The 18,685-nt window shown below is 44.8% G+C and overlaps 1 long non-coding RNA gene across 2 annotated transcripts in view; it reads left to right on the top strand.

Annotated features, from left to right (window-relative positions):
• The first annotated feature begins 1,619 nt into the window (after window positions 1–1,619).
• Window positions 1,620–18,685, top strand: part of LOC138848741 (uncharacterized) — a 104,650-nt gene continuing 87,584 nt past the window's right edge. Inside the window, exons 1-2 of one of the 2 annotated variants that reach the window (XR_016229441.1) lie at window positions 1,620–1,888; window positions 3,309–3,468. This is a non-coding gene — a long non-coding RNA (uncharacterized LOC138848741). Of the gene's footprint in view, window positions 1,889–2,457; window positions 3,179–3,308; window positions 3,469–18,685 lie in introns of those variants that run through there. The other variant, XR_016229440.1, reaches the window with a different exon arrangement.

Here is an 18,685-nt window from a genome sequence, read left to right as displayed (position 1 = left end):
GGCTTTCAATAGCTTCTTCCGGCTCCTTTTTCGTCCGGCTTTTCCCTAGGCTGTTTCGAGTCTATGCCTAGGCTTTCAATAGCTTCTTCCGGCACCCTTTTCGTCCGGCTTTTCCCTAGGCTGTTTGCTAGTCTCTCTCTCCGGTAATTTCCCTAGGCTGTTTGCTAGTTTCTCTCTCCGATATTTTCCCAGTTCTTCCCGTTTCTTCCCTCCTAAGTTTCGTATCCATCCTAGGTTTCCTATCCGAGCTAGGTTTCCTATCCGAGTCACGGCACCATTATGTCACTCCCCCTCTTCGTGGAGGAGCAACACTGAACCCTGCCTAGGCTTCATATCCGAGTCACGGCACCATTATGTCGCTCCCCCTCTTCGTGGAGGAACGACACAGGACCCTGCGCTGTTCTTTCATCTGCTCGGCCTTCCCCGGGTTTGCTGCTGGTTCTTCCCGGGTTGGCTACTATCCCTTCCACCTCCGTGGAAGGGCAGTTCCCCCTGGCCGCATTCCCCACTTCCGCAGGGGAGCGGCACACCGCCGGCCGGTTCTCTCGGGGGCTGCACAGGTGTTCCTTCAGCTAGATGTTCCCCATAGATGTTCCTGGTGCATGCCGTTTCTCTCCTCCTTTATAGTCCTCCTCCGCCAATCCCAACTCGGCTGAGTACGCTGCTCTCCAATCAGGAGCAAGTCCTACAGTTAATTGGTTGAACTGGAGGCAGCTGTGCGGAAGCTGTTTACTTCTCTCCCAGCGCCATATTGTGGGAGAGCAGATGCATAGAATAAGTCCTAATTCGAGTAACTTAGTCTAGTCCGGATTGCTCCCCACACTCTCCCTTTAACAGAAGGCAGTCATTGCTCTCCATCTTGTTTGAGAGTTTAGGTCCATGTGGCTCTTCTCCCCTTCCTGGCTCTGGGCCTCTTGAGAGTAGAATCTGCATAAGGAAAACCATCATCTGCAATGGTGCCACTGCACCTCCCCGTAGGCTCCCTAGAAGCATTTGTTGGGAAGGGAAAGGCAAGCTTAGTGGCCTTGTGTCAGGTGCAGAGGCCTTGGAGTTGGACAGCTGTGGCAAGTGGCAGGGCTGTGGCTCCCCAGTGTAGATGTTCAGTTTGATTTTGAATGTTTATGGGGTGAGAACATGATGTCACTGTCCACAGTGGTGCTTTTCTGTTGTGGAAACTTCTCAGGATTATTGCCTTGTTTAACTCACTTCAGTGCCATCAATTGTTCTCAGCAGAGTGAGCGAAGTCCATGTGATGGCAAGCCAGATCCTGCATGACCCCCAAACCAGACCCCCAAACTCCATCTGCACCATCTACTCCCTTGCTGTCTTCCTGCTGCCATGCTTGCTCTCTGGAGTTTCTGGAATGCAGGTGCTGGCGCCTTTGCATGTGCTAATTCCCTCTGTCTGCAAAACTCTTGGCTTGCTTGGTCCCATTGCAGGAAACCACTCCCTTCAGTTCTGTCTTCCCTGTATTCAGTTCAGTTCTCCATGTTATCACCTCTACTACCCTCACAGCTGTAATGCTATATTTACATGTGATACTAGTTTATTAGCATCTGTTCTCTTTAGGAGAGTCCCAAGTCCTTAAATGCAGAGTCTGGGCGTTGGGTTTTGTATGCTATTTTATCCCTGGCACCTAGCACAAGTCTGGCCCATAGTAGGTCCTTCATAATCACTCGCTTAATAAATGAATTTGTGACCAAGCTTTGGGAACTGATCCTATTATTCACAATCTGTGATAGGTTGAGGTTCTCACTTTGTCTCCATGACACTTGTTTTCTTCACCAGTTAAGAAAACAGACAGTTCTGTCTATTTCACAGGATTGTTCTGGGAAACAAAGAAGACAACAGACACAAAGGTATTCTGTGGCGCACAACTGACTACAGGGTAAGTCGCAGTTTTTGACTCTGCTGATTGATTATTATTCCAGGGCAGATGCAACCAGGGCTGGAAAGGTGGGGTGGGCTAACATGTATTTTTATCCCCAAAGGGAGCCTGTTGCTCCTTTTCAATTCCCTTTCTTCATTCAGTGACATCTCTTTTTATTGTTCTGTCGTCAAAGCCTGCATTAAGTAAGGGATCTGACACAGACCATTTGTGTCTTCATGTTAATTTAAACACCGTGGGTATTTGCATTTTAAATATGATTGTAGAACAAAAGTCTTTGTCTATTTTTAAACAAATATCAAGCTTCAGTGAGGAGATAAGGGCTGAGCAGAAGAGAAGCCCACCTTGCTCAGCTCTGCCTGCGGCTGAGCTTCATGCTCAGTGATGCCCCAGGCTTCACACACCCCACTGTCTCTATTCATTTCACTGCACACTTCCTTTAGAGCCTCTGTTTATTTCCCAGATTTTTGTAAACTGTTGTGATGGTTTTCTGGGGACACTGGAGGCAGCTGGGAGCTTTGCCAACCGTGTACCACTTAGAGGGGGTGTTTTGATACCGCTTCCCCCTCCTCACCCCCAGAACAGCTATCTCCAGAGCCTTTTGGAGGATTAGAGAAGAGAGCAGCCTTTTCTTGGGGATTAGGATGCAGGTGACAGTGTGATAAGTGAAGGAGGGACGGATTACTGCTGCTCTTTCAGGATCTGTTGGGAGAAAAGAATCATTTGGACTGGTTATTGTTGCTGTTTGGTTGCCACTAATCAGTCCTAAGTGCGTTGACTGCTTTCTTTGCAAAGATTTTGTCATGGGAATGCACTGTGAGCAGGGACTGCATGAAAGTAAGCTTCATATTCCCTGACTATAAGGAGTGGAGGTGAGACTTAGCCACAAAAACCGAAATGTTACCTGGAGCAAGTGTAAGTCCCAGCCGAGTAATAGAAACAGCTGCTCCAGAAGATTAGGAAAGCAAGAACCTATTTCTGACTGGGAAGTGAGAATCAGCTTGGGGGTAGGAGGTGCAGCACGGGGGTCCGGATAGGCTGTGATTTTGAAGGATGCCTGAAGGTCACAGAGCATTGGAACAGGTGGAGGAGGAGGGTGTGGGCGACAAAACAGGGCCCACCTGTATTTCGGAATGTTGATTTTATGAACCTCCAGGCTTGCCCCCAAAGACTGAAGGCGGTGGTGGGGCATAGGGGCAGCTCATCAAGGATGGGAATTGCTGGTCCGGCCCAATGGCCTGCAAGTGTGGGAGAGTGATAAGGAGGGTTGTTGTGTGCACCAGTTCACAGGTGAGCACAGCAGGGCGGAATCAGTGGAGGGGGAGAAACTGGAGCATGGGCCTAAGCGAGCTTCTCTTCCATGTGCCTTCCCTACCACCTTTTCCCTTAATAAGCTGCATAACTCCCTTCTGTGTTACAGTGGCTGCCATCAAGGAGAGAACCAAGAACCCAACAGATGGCGCGGTGATGCGGAAGAAGCCTGAGTTCCCTCCAGCCCGTGCCAGCTGGTTGGTTGTCCCTGTTCAACACGCTGGGGATCATGAGACCAGCGTGCACATCCGTCTGTGGCAGCCAGAGAGGTGAGCAAGTTCTGTTTTACTGTGAGATTCTCTCTTTTCCCTCCCCTCCAGCTGGTGCACTGGCGAGGGGTGGCGAGGGGGCCAGCATTCGGTTAAACAACTGCTGCACTCCAGCAAGGGGCCTCGTGTGCTACACCGACATGTGGCTTTTCCCCGCTGGCCTAAGGCAGGTACTGGAGCCTGTAACCACAGGCCGGCAGGGCTGTGGAGTGCCTGTTATGCCTTCCATTATGACCCGGCAGCACAGGAAGGCTGCAGTGCGATCTACCAGTGCTAAGTGTGCAGTAACGGCCAGTCGCTGCACAGTGGATTTGCTTTTACGCCATGCAAATTGATTAAAGGTCCATTTAGTCATGGGTGGAAGGAAACAAGGGGCCACTGAAGGATTCCAGATGCTGGGAAGGAGCTTAAATTCAGACCAAATTGCATCAGGAATGGGGGGAAATTCTATGTGATGCCGTTGACAGAATTCAGCTGAGCTAATTAGCTTTCTGCAAAGCTGTAAGAGAGCAGTTCTGATTTCAGGAAGCATGTGGATAATTGCTGTTACTGCAGGGATGTCAGGCCTTCTCTGTCTGCAAAGCAAGTTGTCTTGCGCCCAGGATCTCAATTCTCCTGAATTTAGCAGAAAGTGGACAAATCCATGTGTGTCAGTACTGATCCTTTATTGATCTGGAAGATCTGGTAATTCATACAGACAGAAAAAGTCTCACGTATCTGCTTGAACAAACACAAGCAGGTAACTCAGATTGCCAAATGTAGAGACTGGTTTTTACCATCAGGAATAGCACTGATGAGCCAAACTCCTACTAACATCTCTGTTTAGAGTTTGTCTCACAGAACTGATCACAGATGTGCACAAAGAAATGACTACAAGTTGGTTGTTGTAATACTTATAAGGGTTCCAAACTATAAATAAGCAAAATATCAAACAGTACTCATACGATTTCTTAAATGAGAGCAAATCCACTAACAGCCCATGCTGTCATCTAAAAACAGCACAATGTGTTTGAAATATTTAAATGACAAAGCATTCATGATTGCCTTCAGTGACAAACCAGGTTCTAAAATGATAGTGCCATTGCCTCTGTCTGCAGGATATTTGGGGAAGATGTTCACAAAAGCTCGAGTGTCGGTTGTGTAACTCACATTGTATAATGTGTGAAACAGGCCTAGAGCTGTGCAGTGGTGTGGTCTTCACTGCTTGTCTGGGTTGTGGGGTAACGGGCATCTTCTACTTGTCTTTCATTGCTCACTCCCCAACCCTCCCACCTCTACTTTTTTAACAAAACACATGGCATTATCTTTAAGAAATAAGTTATACAAAGTGTCAGACTCGTGGTGCTCTGAACTCCAGACCAGTTCTGGCGCAAATCCTAAAAGCAGGCATGTTGTGCTTTTTCCACCATGTGGTGATGTAGACGGTCGTTCTCAACTTGTGCATACATCAGTCACCTGGAGGGCTTGTTAGAGAAAAGACTGCCGGGCTCAGTTTCCAGCGCGTCTGCTTCAGGTCTGGGGTGGACCCAGAGAATATAGGGTTCTAGGAAGGTTAGCTGCAGGCACTGTTGGTCCCAAGGTCACACTTTTGAGCCTCACTGAAGATGAGTGTGATCTGGGAGAAAGGAATCGGGTGTACACTGGGTGTCTGCTCTGTTTGAGTTTTTATGGGGACACAGCTTTTCTTATGCCTCTGATTGCCAGTTCTGCATGTCTTCCCTCCACAACTCCAGGTAAATTCATGGAAGGAAGAGACTTAGAACTACTTTTCAAGGCCTGGTGCTAATGGTGCTTAAAAGCTCTGATTTGTTTTGTGCCTCCATTTCCTGCTCTATGCAGTAATGATATTATAATGTTCTGTTGCAGGTCTAGCATGAGAAATACAAGTATACTTGTACCTGAGACGTTGTGATAACATCTGCTTGGAAACACATTGAATGTTTCTGGTCCATAAGAGGGACAAAAAGTCTGTGTTAGGTAAAATGCTTAATATCCAAGTGTTTAAATGATGCCCTACACAAGTGAGTGGTGTTATTCTTAAATGTTGGTATTTATTGTCTTTGATCTGTCTTTTTTTTTTTTTTTGACAGGCAGAGTGGACAGTGAGAGAGACAGAGAGAAAGGTCTTCCTTTATTGCCGTTGGTTCACCCTCCAATGGCCACCGTGGCTGGTGTGTTGTGGCCAGCGCACCACGCTGATCCGAAGACAGAAGCCAGGTGCTTTTCCTGGTCTCCCATGGGGTGCAGGGCCCAAGCACTTGGGCCATCCTCCACTGCACTCCCGGGCCATAGCAGAGAGCTAGCCTGGAAGAGGGGCAGCTGGGACAGAATCCGGCGCCCCGACCGGGACTAGAACCTGGTGTGCCGGCGCCGCTAGGCGGAGGATTAGCCTATTGAGCCACGGTGCCAGCCTTTGATCTGTCTTAAACACACACGGTATCCACTCTGAGAGTTGTTAATGTACCATATTCACCTGTCATCTTTTTGACGAAAACATTCCTGAAGACTTGGGAATAGATTACAAAGATGAGAATTGTTTATTTTGGAGGAGGAACATACAAGTACAAAGCAAATGTTGTGGGACGACTTGGAGGTTGAAAACAGTCGTTCTTGTGTGTGCTGTGTTTTTCTAAAACACTTTACTGTTCAAAAAAACTTGAATTCTCTTATCTCCTCAGCAAATTGAATGGGCTGGGTTGTTTGTAATTTGTGCCTACTTTTATTAGAGCAATAAATGGAGGCTTGGTGTGGTTTAGTGACTAGCCTAAGACCACACTTACCTTAGTGTTGAGCTGGGATTTAAACCCAGGTACTTGGTTTATTCCTCTTTCAATGCTTGCTGCTTTCTGTTAATATCTTGGTGACTTCTTTTGCCTCTGAGTCTCCTGGGAGAAGGCATTACCCAGTGATTTTTTTTTTTATTCAGAATTGTGCTGGTATCACGTATGTATCTTTGAGATGCACATTTCCTGTGATTCTCATGATCTAACAAATATGGATTTTAATATTCTCTTGCATAAATGAAAAAGTTGGCATTAGTTTTAGCAAAGGGCATTATTGTACAATAATTAATAGAAACAACCATCAAATGAAATTGTTTGAACTAGACTAGAAACTGCTTAATGCTTTCTGAGTCTGGGAAAGGATTTCACATTGAGAAAAGTTCTTTTAATTTTGTTCTTTGGCACTTTCCTCTTCCCATAAAATTTGCATCTTTAGTGTCTGGGTGATTTCTTGGCAGAAGTTCTGCAAAGCAAAGGTCAAGTGTTCAGTTGGGAGGAGGGTTGGAGAGGCAGGCCTAAGGCTGTTTAGACTCTGCTTAGTCATAGCTTATGAAAGTGCACATCTCAGCCTTGGGTAGTTGCAAAAGCCAAGGGAAGCAGCTCCTTAGAGGACAGAAGTCGGTTTTCAAGATTGCTTTGACAGGAGGTGCCTTGGCAACTCGGCAAAACATCTCCCGAGGACACGCGGATGCTGGATGCGTCTCAGGCCAGAAATATTTCATGGGAGACATTTTTACCTCCTTTGAGTTTGGGAAATCCTGGAGACGTAGAAAGCCTTTCGTCTTAGGGTCCCCAGAGGCCTGATACTGAAATGCCAGGAATGAAGTCCTTAAGCTAAGATCAGAAAGGTCTACAGTGAGCTCCAGATAAACACATATTTGTCCATCACGGCATCTCAAAGCTGTCCACAGGGGAAAATCCCCAGCCAGTTTGCAATTGAAAATGGTGCTGCCAAATCCTGTTCTCTAGACACCACGAGGAAGCTTCAGGCTTGATCAGTGGCCAAGCACTTTGTCAAATAAAAATGAATCTGGATGTAGGGAAGGGGAAAGTTTATTCAAGGAGCCCATGACTATAGGTGAACCCCCCAGTTTCAAGATCGGCAAATGCACAACTGGGCAGACAGACTTTGAGAGGAAGAGGTGAGCCGGGCTAGCAGGAGCTATTGAGATGTTGGGCAATCAGGTGGGGGTGGAGAGCGGGAGGGCGACTTGACGGGAAATGCTTCTTGGTGCAGTTGGCCAGTGCTCAGAAGGCGCTCTCGGGGGCAGATGTTTTGTGTTTCAGTGATGGTTCGGGTTCGGGGGGAGCTGAAGTTTATGAATCTGTAGGGAGATGAGAAGCCTGACTCCATTTTGGTTGAGCTAAATCGGAGGGTAACGCTGGGTGATTGAAGGCAGCTGGCCAACTCTAAGCTCTCTGGACAGCTATGGTGGGAGATGGGTCAACTCAGCCGGCATTCCTGAATAGGAGTTCCAAGCCTAGTTGCACCTGGGGTTTACTGAAAGGGATTCCATCTTTGATAATCTGTATTTTAACAAGCTTCTCGGATGACTCTGATGCATATCCAAGTTTGATAACAAACCGGGTCAGGAACAATGGATTTAAACAGAAGACCTGCTTTAGAGCAGTGAATGTACCTTGTATTAGCTGAATGATTAAATAAACCATTTCACTACTCTTAGCTTCAGCTTCCCTGTCTATAAAATGGGAATATTATCTACCTCAAATAGTCATTGTGAGGATTATGGGTTGCTAAAGTGAAAGGTTTAAGCAGGAAACCGGGAAGACAATTTTAAGCCCCAAGTGACTGCCATAGGGCAGTAACATCCAATCAGTTGCTAAAGTTCCTTGATTGGGTTTTGGTTTCTTTAGTTTTAAAAAACATCCCATCCCTCTCAGCTAGCACACTCAGGCCCTTTGCCTTCAGCTGTGAGCAGCTGTCCACTATCCCAACATGCCGTAGGAATGTCATTTTTCACATGTGTTGGGATAAGGAAAAGCTTGGACTGGCTTCTGAAGTGTTATGATTCTGGATTAGAATCAGAATGATCTAGAATCAGAATCTATTTTCTGATATTTAGTCCAGTGTCCTAGAAACTGCATTTTTTTAATGTAGGATCGTAAATAAATCTAGGGCTTTCCTGGCTCTAAGAAGGCTGAATTCAGGGCCGTACTTTGTCCTGGACACACCGAAGGCAGGGGAGTATAACCTTAGCTGTAGTATAACGAACCTATTTTGCCCATTAAAGCATTTTTCGCTCTCGTTGACTTTAGCTTTCAGATTCATTTTTGATTTTTCAAGGTGTAGTTGTTCGATGACAGAAGACATAAGGTCTAATGCCATGGCAGGGATTTGCCAGGTGGGGATATAGTCACAGGATTCTTCACTACTGATTTTACGTGGTGCTTAGACTTTTCCCAAGGCATCCTTGAGTCATGTTCCTGTGGTGTGGAAAAGGAGCACCATACTCAAAAAATCACAGGAGCAAACAAGATTTTCCTAGCCATGACAGTGGAAATCTGTCTAGTGTGTGTCCTTTATCTTTTTCTCCCTATTTCCTTCCTCTCCCTTGTTCTCTCTCCAAATTTTTGCTGCCAGCTCTGTGATGTTAGGTAAATGTTAAATGTCAGACTACAATGCTCAATGAAACATTATCCTACACTCTGGAATCTTCAGAATGGAGTCTGGAGCTTGAAATGAATTCACACAGCCTCATCTGCCCAAGGAAAACAAGTCCCACATGAAAATGAGGTAGCATTCAGAAGGCCTAGAAGTCCTTGTGTGTGGAGCCAAAGCTCTCTACTAAGACTCAAAGGGCTGAGTCCTACCGTTTTGTAAATAGACAACTTGGAATTCTTTAAAATTCATGTCTTTTGTTCCTCAGAAATAATCCTGAGAGATGAGTAGCCTAGGTATTATTAGAGGGTCAAATGGGGGATTGGATGCAAGTCTGTGAGAATTTTAAGTGTTTTATAGGTGTTATGTATTTGTGATGAGGGCTCCAGTTTGTAGTAGCAGTAGCTAAGGTAGTCAAAATGTAGAAACAGCTGAAATATCTGTCTACTGACAGATAAAATGTGGTAAATTTATACAATGGAATATTATACAGCCAAGAAAATGAGCCACTGATATATGCTACAATATGGATGGACCTTCAAAATACTATACTAAGAGGAAGAAGCCAGATACCAAAGGTTACATGTTGTGTGATGCCATTTATCTGAAACACTCAGAGTAGGCAGGTCTGGAGAAACAGAAAGCAGACTAGGGAGACAGGAACGAGGAGTGACTGCCTAATGAGTACAAAGTTTTTTTTTTTGTTTGTTTGTTTATATTGTCTTTAAGAGTGGTGAAATATGGACTGGCACTGTGGCATAGCGGGTAAAGCCACTGCCTGCAGTGCTGGCATCCCATATGGGTGCCATTAGAGTCCCGGCTGCTCCACTTCCAATCCAGCTCTCTGCTGTGGCCTGGGAAAGCAGTGGAAGATGGCCCAGACACTTGGGCCCCTGCACCCGTGTTGGAGATCCGGAAGAAGCTCCTGGTTTCGGATTGACTCAACTCGGGCCATTGCAGTCGATTGGGGAGTGAACCAGTGGTTGGAAGACCTCTCTCTTTGCCTCTCCTCTCTGTGTAACTCGGACTTTCAAATAAATCTTTAAAAAATTAAAGTGAAATATCTTAGAACTAGACAGAGGCACAACATTATGAATGTACTAAATGTCACAGTTTTATTGGAAAAAATGAGGGTTCTGGAATAATTTATTCTTTAAGATCCTGAGCACACCACGATGGTGGAAAGCTTACTGTTGTTCTTAGGAAAGGCTTGGGTCAAAGCGATGAAAGTTTCTCTTCTACTTGAAAATTGGATTTCCATTGAGCGGTTTGTGTTACTGCAGTGGGTAAAATGTCCCCCTTGCCTTGCTTTGCTGGTCCTGGAGCCAGTCCCTACTTCAGGAAAGGGCTTTTTATTTTTTTACCGAGTCTAGACTTTTTTTTCCTTTACAGCAGCTTGAGAGTTAACTTGACATCGAAGTTTTAATTTTTGACCTTTTAGCACCCCCGTAGCTCCTGCCTATGCCATGGAATGTTGACCAGGTGAATTATTCCCGCTATGGTGAAGGTAGCCTCCTTAATTTCATCTCCTGATAGGATATGATGGTTGCTATTTCATTACTCTGCTGGGTAGATCAGGAAGTCAGTTCCCAAAGGGCAAGAATAATTTAATGGACTCTTCACCTGAGACTTCACTAACATGAAAAATTGGCAAAATGGTTCACTAAATGATGACTAATTATCTCAAAACACACATGCTCCCAGAGTCCTCCGGAGTCTAAAATGTTCATCTGGAGTCCAGATGCCTATTAGGGAAACCCACGTCCCTGCCGGTTTCCCCTTATCCAACCCAATTTTCAGCGCCTGGGAAGAGTTACATTGATTCATTGTATATACGGTTTACTTTCTGCTCCTCAGCTTGATTATATTTTACCGACATTTTCCCTTTTTTCCTGAAGTGCTTTTTAAAAACTCTAAAGTCTAATTTCTGGTCTATTTCTTTAAAAATGATCTCTCCTGACTAGAAAAAAAAGTCTCTACTATTTCCTGGAGCTAAGGTTGGGGCAGAGCTCTTGGAGGGTGAATCATGCCGGAGAGCTTCTAGCTATTTCCAAAGCGGCACAGGTGGTGGTAAAGCACAGCTGTGTTCTCTCTGTAACTTAAATAAACCCCAGTGTCTCGTGGGGTCCAGTGTATGTTCATACTGCATCAACGAAACAGCAGCCGCACTGCAGATGACTTGAGGGTAATTGCTTCTGTTAAAAACCTAGAGCTTTCTGGGGAAGGGCAGTGAAGGCACCTCATGCAGCCTTCCACCCGGAAACCTTCCTGAAATTCAACTTCTCTTCCTTTCTTCACGTTCCTGCTCGTGGCAGCTGCTCCAAATTGCTCTTCCTTGTTCCTGGAACAGCTCCCCGCCTCGCTGACCCCAGTGCCTCGTTTGGGCTTTTCCTCTGTCGTGACCTCATGACCCTCCCCCTGAATGCAGCTACCTGTGCAGAGAAAGGTGTGCCTTTACCTACCTGTTGTAGTCCCTCCCTGGCCCCAAGCCTGATCCTCTGTAGGTAGACATGTATGTGGGGCGAGGGGCTGGGAGACTGGCCTCCTTATGTCTCTGCCCCTGCTTTTTTACCCAGTAGAGAATATTCTTTGGAGCAATAGTGCAGTGCCTCCCCATTAAGGCTAGGGTCACGGATGGTGAGGCACAAAGATCAAGACTGGAGGTTTTGGGGTTGGGTTCTGGGTTTGGTCCCCCCTCTCACTAGCTGTGTGGTACGAAGTTTGTGTCTCTACAGTTTTCTCTTGTTCCAAATGAGCCTGAGTAGGATGCATCTTACCGAGGTGCTGTTGGGATTAAAGGTGCCCTACATGAGTGGGGGACCTCATCTTCTGACTGGGCTCAACTTACCTGTGTGTGGATCTTTATGGAGGCTTAGCTTCTGAAAATAATGCCTTGGTGTCTCAAGGGTTCTTTCTCATGGGAGTTGGGGACCTTGTGAGCCGCATGTCATGCGGTCTGTTGGGTGCAGGGAGGGCCCTTACTCACTGAGGGTCTGCTGTTTTCTCCTGCTTTGCTGCTTAGGCTTGATGGGGTGGGTGTTTTTGACTTCACCCCTAATAATAAAGCAGGTGGCTGGAGAACATGCTGTCTCCTCTGGCTTGGTTGGTAACTTCACAGCATCTCCACGTTGAGTAATTTTGATTCTCTCAGTGATCACCTGTAAGACAATCAGCTGGGAAGCAGGAGCCAGGGGACCCACCATCTGCAGCATTTCCGGGAGTGGCAGGCCCCAGGGATGAGTGCAGTGGTGGCACTGAAGAGACAAGGGCAGCCTGCTGAGTCGCTGGAATGAGTTTAGACGCTGGATTGGGCCTGAGAGGGAGAAGGGCCTCTGTGTGATATTGGGTGATATGACTAAGGCTGGCTGCATACCTTGCAGGACCTGGAGTAGTGTTGTTGTAGAGTCCTTTTAAGACGGTTAGACTTTCAAGACAGAGATAACAGCATTAAACCAAGCAGGGGGCTCCGTGTGATGACACAGATTGTACTCTGGTGAAGCCAGTCCTAAGAGGATTCTCTCATGTGCTTTCTCTGTGGCAGGTGACACATTGCATTGTGATGGCAGAGTATGGCCGTGGTTGTGTGGTTCACTGCTGGGAGCTCTACCTGCCAAAGAAGTGGGCACAGAGCATGCAAGAATGGAGAGGGGGTGAGAGGCAACTGATGTGCGTTATTTGACCTTCCCACCATCCTCTCTGTTCCCCTGGGGTCCCCGTGTGCTTGAGTTGAAGGTAGGATAGAAGTTCTTGATAGTTGGCTATTTTTAAACTTTTCAGAACTGTAAGTTACTTAAAATTCTGAGACACATTTGAATTGTAAAGAGTTCTATAAACAGACAACAACTGTGTGGCTGAAGGAAAGATAAAATCAAATTTCAAAAAATCAAAACGTAGGCCGGCGCCGCAGCTCAATAGGCTAATCCTCTGCCTTGCGGCGCTGGCACACCGGGTTCTAGTCCCGGTTGGGGCGCCGGATTCTGTCCCCGTTGCCCCTCTTCCAGGCAAGCTCTCTGCTGTGGCCAGGGAGTGCAATGGAGGATGGCCCAAGTGCTTGGGCCCTGCACCCCATGGGAGACCAGGAGAAGTACCTGGCTCCTGCCATCAGATCAGCGCGGTGCACCGGCCGTGGCGGCCATTGGAGGGTGAACCAATGGCAAAGGAAGACCTTTCTCTCTGTCTCTCTCTCTCACTGTCCACTCTGCTGGTCAAAAAAAAAAAAAAAAAATCAAAACGTGTTGTGTTCTGAAAAATAAAGGTAAAGTTAGAGTGGGAGAAAAATAAAAGCAGGACTCAGAAGTTGGATTTGATTTTTTGAGAATTTTTTTGAATACCTGGATCTAAAGATAAAAGCCAGTGCCTTCCTGGGAAACCAGCTGTTGTGGAGGGATGGAAGGATTTATGGTTCTTCCAGCTTCATTAATCTAGCAGTGTGGTCTGGAAAATAAATGGCTTTTTTGTCTGGGAGAAGATTAGACACCTAGATATTTTATACCCTTACACAGACAGGCTTAGCAAAATAAATAGCTCATGGATGATTCTTTCCAGTAAACTAAAGAATAACATGTGTTGGGTTCAGCTTTCTACTGATAACATGGAATGAGCTTCCATTAGTGCTCAATTGATTTTAATTTTTCTCTTGTATTGAGCTTTCATCTGTGTGGCTATCACACCTGCGGAGCCAAGTGATGGAGAACTAAGTATCTTGCATGCAGACTAGGAGTTAGCTTCCAGTTTCCTCGAGTCCACATATTTTGGAATAACCAGTTTACCTTGTCCTCTGACATTTCCTCAAGCACATTCTCAAAAGAATTAAATTAATGTTATTTGAGTGGTCTACTGGGGTCCAATCTACCTACTGGTGGAAGAGGTTGGGAAACCAGGTTTAAAAAGGAAGGGTTCTGAATTCAAGAGTTGTTCTTTCTTCTTGAAGATTTATTTATTTGAAAGGTAGAGTTACAGAGAGGCAGAGAGAGAGAGAGAGAGAGGTCTTCCATCTGCTAGTTCACTCCTCAAATGGCCTCAATAGCTAGAGCTGTGCCCATCCGAAGCCAGGAGTTTCTTCCGGGTCTCCCACATGGGTGCAGGGGCCCAAAGACTTGGGCCATCTTCCACTGCTTTCCCAGGCCATAACAGAGAGCTGGATTGGAAGTGGAGCAGCTGGGACTCAAACCGATGCCCATACAGGATGTTGTTTTCTTTTAAAGCAATTCTTTTATGGCATTTCAGTACCAAATAATCATGCATTAAGAATACTTAAGATTATGACCAAAATGATAAAACTTTGTCTCCTTTGATGTCAAAGATTTTTACTGTGTGATGAGTGACAGTTAATTGCCATTATTCCTGTAACTTATTTCTATGGTAGAATAGAACTGGTTGAGGGCAATCTGAATTATGGACAGTGCCAAGAGGCCTTCTGAGGGTTTGCTGGTGGTAGTGAAAGACAAGGAAGGACACAGAGAAAGCACTAGCAATACATACCCATTAAAATGTGCAAAGAAATACTGCCTTGCGTCTAGCACTCTGAGCAAGTCCTTCCTGGTGTTATTGAGAGCCTGCAGTTCACACAGCCTGTTCTAAGGGAAAATGAAGTTAGGCCGTTCCACACGGAATGTAGAAGCTCTGCTTCCCTAGACCTGGGAAGGTGCTGAGAGACATTGTGAGGACTTTATAATTTCTATTGATAAACCCACTTCTTTAGTCCTCACCAACAGGCGAGGATAAACTAAATACCTCTATTGTCTAGGAAAAGGGATTTTTTTTTGTACTGAATGCCAAAATTTTAGATTCAGAGTCTGTCCCTGGCAAAATATACTGGTTTTAAATAAACAGGGACTTGGAATTTGTTTTGTTTTTACGCTAATCAAGTTCTCACTTTCTAGGGTGAAACTAATTGAAATCTTTAATTTTATAGGACATAGAAATAGTTTTTGCTTTAACATGTAAGATGTACTTAGAAAGGGTAAGGCTAGCAGAATTAATTTTAGCCCCATATGAAGGGGGTTGTAGATCAAAGGTGCAACACAGGACTGCCATTGAGACATGGTGGGTAAAGCCACTGCCTGCAATGCCGACATCCCATACGGGTGCTTATTAGTGTCTGGCTGCTCCACTTCCAATCTAGCTCTCTGCTAACGGCCTGAGAAAAGCAGTGGAAGTTAGCCCAAGTGCTTGGAACCTGCCATGCATGTGGGAGATCCAGAAGCTCCTGGTTTTGGCCTGGCCCAGCCTTGTCCATTGTGGCCATCTGGGAAGTAAACCAGTGGATGGAAGATCTCCCTCTATGTCTAATTGTAACTTTCAAATAAATATTAAGAACACAAAACACATAGATTAGGATGACCACTGTATGTCCTTCAGGCCAACATACCTGCTAAGGTAGTAAATTAGGGAAGGTTTTTTATTTTTTTAAATTTTTGACAGGCAGAGTGGACAGTGAGAGAGAGAGACAGAGAGAAAGGTCTTCCATTTTCTGTTGGCTCACCCTCCAATGGCCGCCGCGGCCGGCGCACCGCGCTGATCTGATGGCAGGAGCCAGGTACTTCTCCTGGTCTCCCATGCGGGTGCAGGGCCCAAACATCTGGGCCATCCTCCACTGCACTCCCGGGCCACAGCAGAGAGCTTGCCTGGAAGAGGGGCAACCGGGACAGAATCCGGCGCCCCAACCAGGACTAGAACCCGGAGTGCTGGCGCTGCAAGGCGGAGGATTAGCTTAGTGAGCCACAGTGCCGGCCGATAACTGGTTCTTAATCATCCCTTTGCAATCTTCGTTTTGTGCTTACTCCTGGTACGCCAAACTTCCAGCCCTTGAGTAGTTTCTGCTCTCATCACTACTTCACCATCTAAGACCTCAGTCATTCTATGGTAAGGCTGCTGTCCACTCTGTTTCAGGTGGATCTGTGCCTGCCCTCCCATTTCTTTTGCTTTTGGGTTAGGCAGGTTCTGATGAGACCCCAACTGGTTTTTGGAAATGTGTCCTACCTACATTTTTTGTACAAGGCTGTCTTCAATTCTGTGTGATGCATGTTGTTTTAAGCAAAACTAAACAGAGGGGCTGCAGGAAATTGCTGTTAATTATAAGGGGATCCAGAATTCCTGGAGGGCCACAGACTCTCTGGCACAGAGATGAGATTATTCTTTTGACTTGCATTTATTGTGTATCTGCATTGTTACAGGTATTCTAGACCCTTTCTTCATGTAGTTTATAGTTTAGTGAAGAAGAGGAGATACATATTTGGAAGAAGTGTGTCCCAGGAAGACAGAACTGCCTTTGTCTAAAATAGTCGCTGAAATTACCTCTAAAGGCAGAGTTAAATGTAACATATTATTCAGAACAGCATGTCATGCAAAGAAGATATATAAGAGGCAGCGGATTTGTTAATCATCAGGCTGTGAACTGATTCTTACTGAGCTCATGAATTTATTAAATGATCAAGAGAAGCAGCATGTTGTGTGCAGGAAGCAGTTGAAAGGACTTGGAAAATTTTGGATATAAGCTCAGGTAGGCCATTAACTGTAGAAATAGTAGACTTCATTTGACATTGAATCAATTTTATAATCTATGGAATGAAGTAAACCTTTATAGTTTTGATGATAAAAATGAGATCTTGATATGCACTGGAAGTATTGGTGCTATCAGGATGTTTGATTTTGAAGATGTAATAATACCTGTTTTATGGATCAGGAAACTGGAGAATGGGGAGCTTGCCAGAAATCACATATTTAGTAAGAGGCAAAGCTGAGCTGTAAACAGAGACCTTAAGACTAATCCCTACTTGATATTGCTATCTGAGATACCAACCTATTGACTTCTAACTCACTTACCATGTTGATTGGATATTTCATGTTTTGCAAACAGGCATAGAAAATTAATGTTTTGGGATTGCCAATCATTTCTTCTCTGCATCCAAAATATCTTCTTAGGTTATTTAATGGCCATCTATCCACAAAAGAGCAGTCCTAATTCTTTATTACCCTAGGGAGAAATAAATGACTACCAGAAATCAAGGGACTGAACTGATAAGCTAGTTGTAGGCTCTAAGCCTGTGGAATGGTAGATCTAGAGGTAAGACTCCATGATATGGTACACAGATCCATAAAGAAGTAGACACACAGAAGTAGAACTAATAGACTATTAGAGATGGAGAAGGATGGGAAAGGGAGGAAGTGGGGGAGAAAGATGAATTCCTGGTTCTTGGTCACTTTCTGTTCCTATTTCCAGTGCCTCCGGAGGGTCACTCATTCTTCTTGGCCTTGGGCTCTGAGACAACCCTGAGTCCTTTCAGTGACACTTCTCCTTTGTTTAAGCTAGTATGATTAGATGTCAATGCCTAGTAAATAAATGGCTCTCAGGAGTGGAAAGAATCCTGAGATATAGATGTAAGAATTGGATAAAATCTTAGATTTCCAGCTGAATTTAAGAATCGGTCTTAAAGCCCCCTTGACATTTGGTGATTTGGTTTCAGCCTCAATACTTCTAATTATCTACAGCTTGCTGTGGCATGAGGAATTATCAAATAGCTACCTTTAGTTTTCTGAACATTTTTATACTCTCTCCCCATTTTATATACACACCTACACCTTCTACATACATATACATGTATATCTCCTATCTAAAATGGTATAACGCTTTTTCTCCATGATGGCTCTTCTTTGTGAGAGTTACCATGAGTGATATATATTATTAATATATGTAATAACCCAGGGAGAAGCAACCAGGTTTATATGAAGCATGGATTGTTCCCAAAACTATTTTTGATTGGCCTTATTTCAGGATTCTTGGCCAAACTTGTTGCTGTACTTTTCAACTGTGGCACATCCAACAATACCCTTCTAAAATGTGGTCCCTAGAACTTAGTACCAAAGTCTAGATATGTAGGAACTAGTAGAAGAACCGTTGGATTTGGACAATATTCCTACGATTTAACCAAGATAATATTGTATAATCTTAACAAAACTTTGTTCTATTGCTTTTGGTTGTCATTTATCAACATCCTGCCTCTGGAGTAGTAGAATCTACCAAAGAAGGATTCATTGTAACAATACTGATTGATAGGCAGAAATATACTTAAATAGTTATCCACTGTATCTTTTAACAGGTGAGTTGAATTACTATATCATTCTTAGTAACTTTTGTACATAGCTTTGGATAACTATGGATAGCTAAAGAAATTGGTGTCTGAAGGTATCTAGCAGTTCTGATCTTTGGTTTTAGCCCATCTAACTCCGTTTTGTCTGATCTGGTATGGGGTATATGTGTATATATTTTTGTGTGTATAAATTTTAAATTTATTAAATTTTCAATGAACATGTAATGCTGAAAAACTTCTAAGGAGCACAATGCAACATTTATATATTTTCAATCAACAATACCAAAAAACCAGCATATTTCCTTATCTTCTATTTATGTTTATAATCTACAAGCTCTTCTATTCCATTTTTTAAAAAGATTTTTATTTATTTGAAATAGCTACACACAGAAAGAGGCAGAGAGTGAGAAAGAGAGGTCTTCCATCCATTGGTTCAATCCTCAGTTGGCTGCAGTGGACAGAGCTGAGCTGACCCAAAGCCAGGAGCTTCTTCCGGGTCTCCCACACGGATGCGGGGCCCAAGGACTTAGGCAATTTTCTACTGTTACCCAGGCCATAGCAGAGAGCTGGATCAGAAGTGGAGCAGCTGGGACTCCAACCGGTGCCCATATAGAATGCTGGCACTGCAGGTGGTGGCTTTACTCGTGGCACCACAGTGCTGGCCCCATTCTATTGCATGTTTTGCATTCAAAAAAATGCATCACTGTGAGCCATAATTATTCCAC

The sequence above is a fragment of the Oryctolagus cuniculus genome, chromosome 2 (genome assembly GCF_051225735.1).
Source record: "Oryctolagus cuniculus isolate XC-2025 breed Fujian yellow rabbit chromosome 2, ASM5122573v1, whole genome shotgun sequence".
Lineage (NCBI taxonomy): Eukaryota > Metazoa > Chordata > Mammalia > Lagomorpha > Leporidae > Oryctolagus > Oryctolagus cuniculus.
Note: the sequence above shows the minus strand (reverse complement) of the source record. Positions and strands in the feature narration are given on the sequence as shown.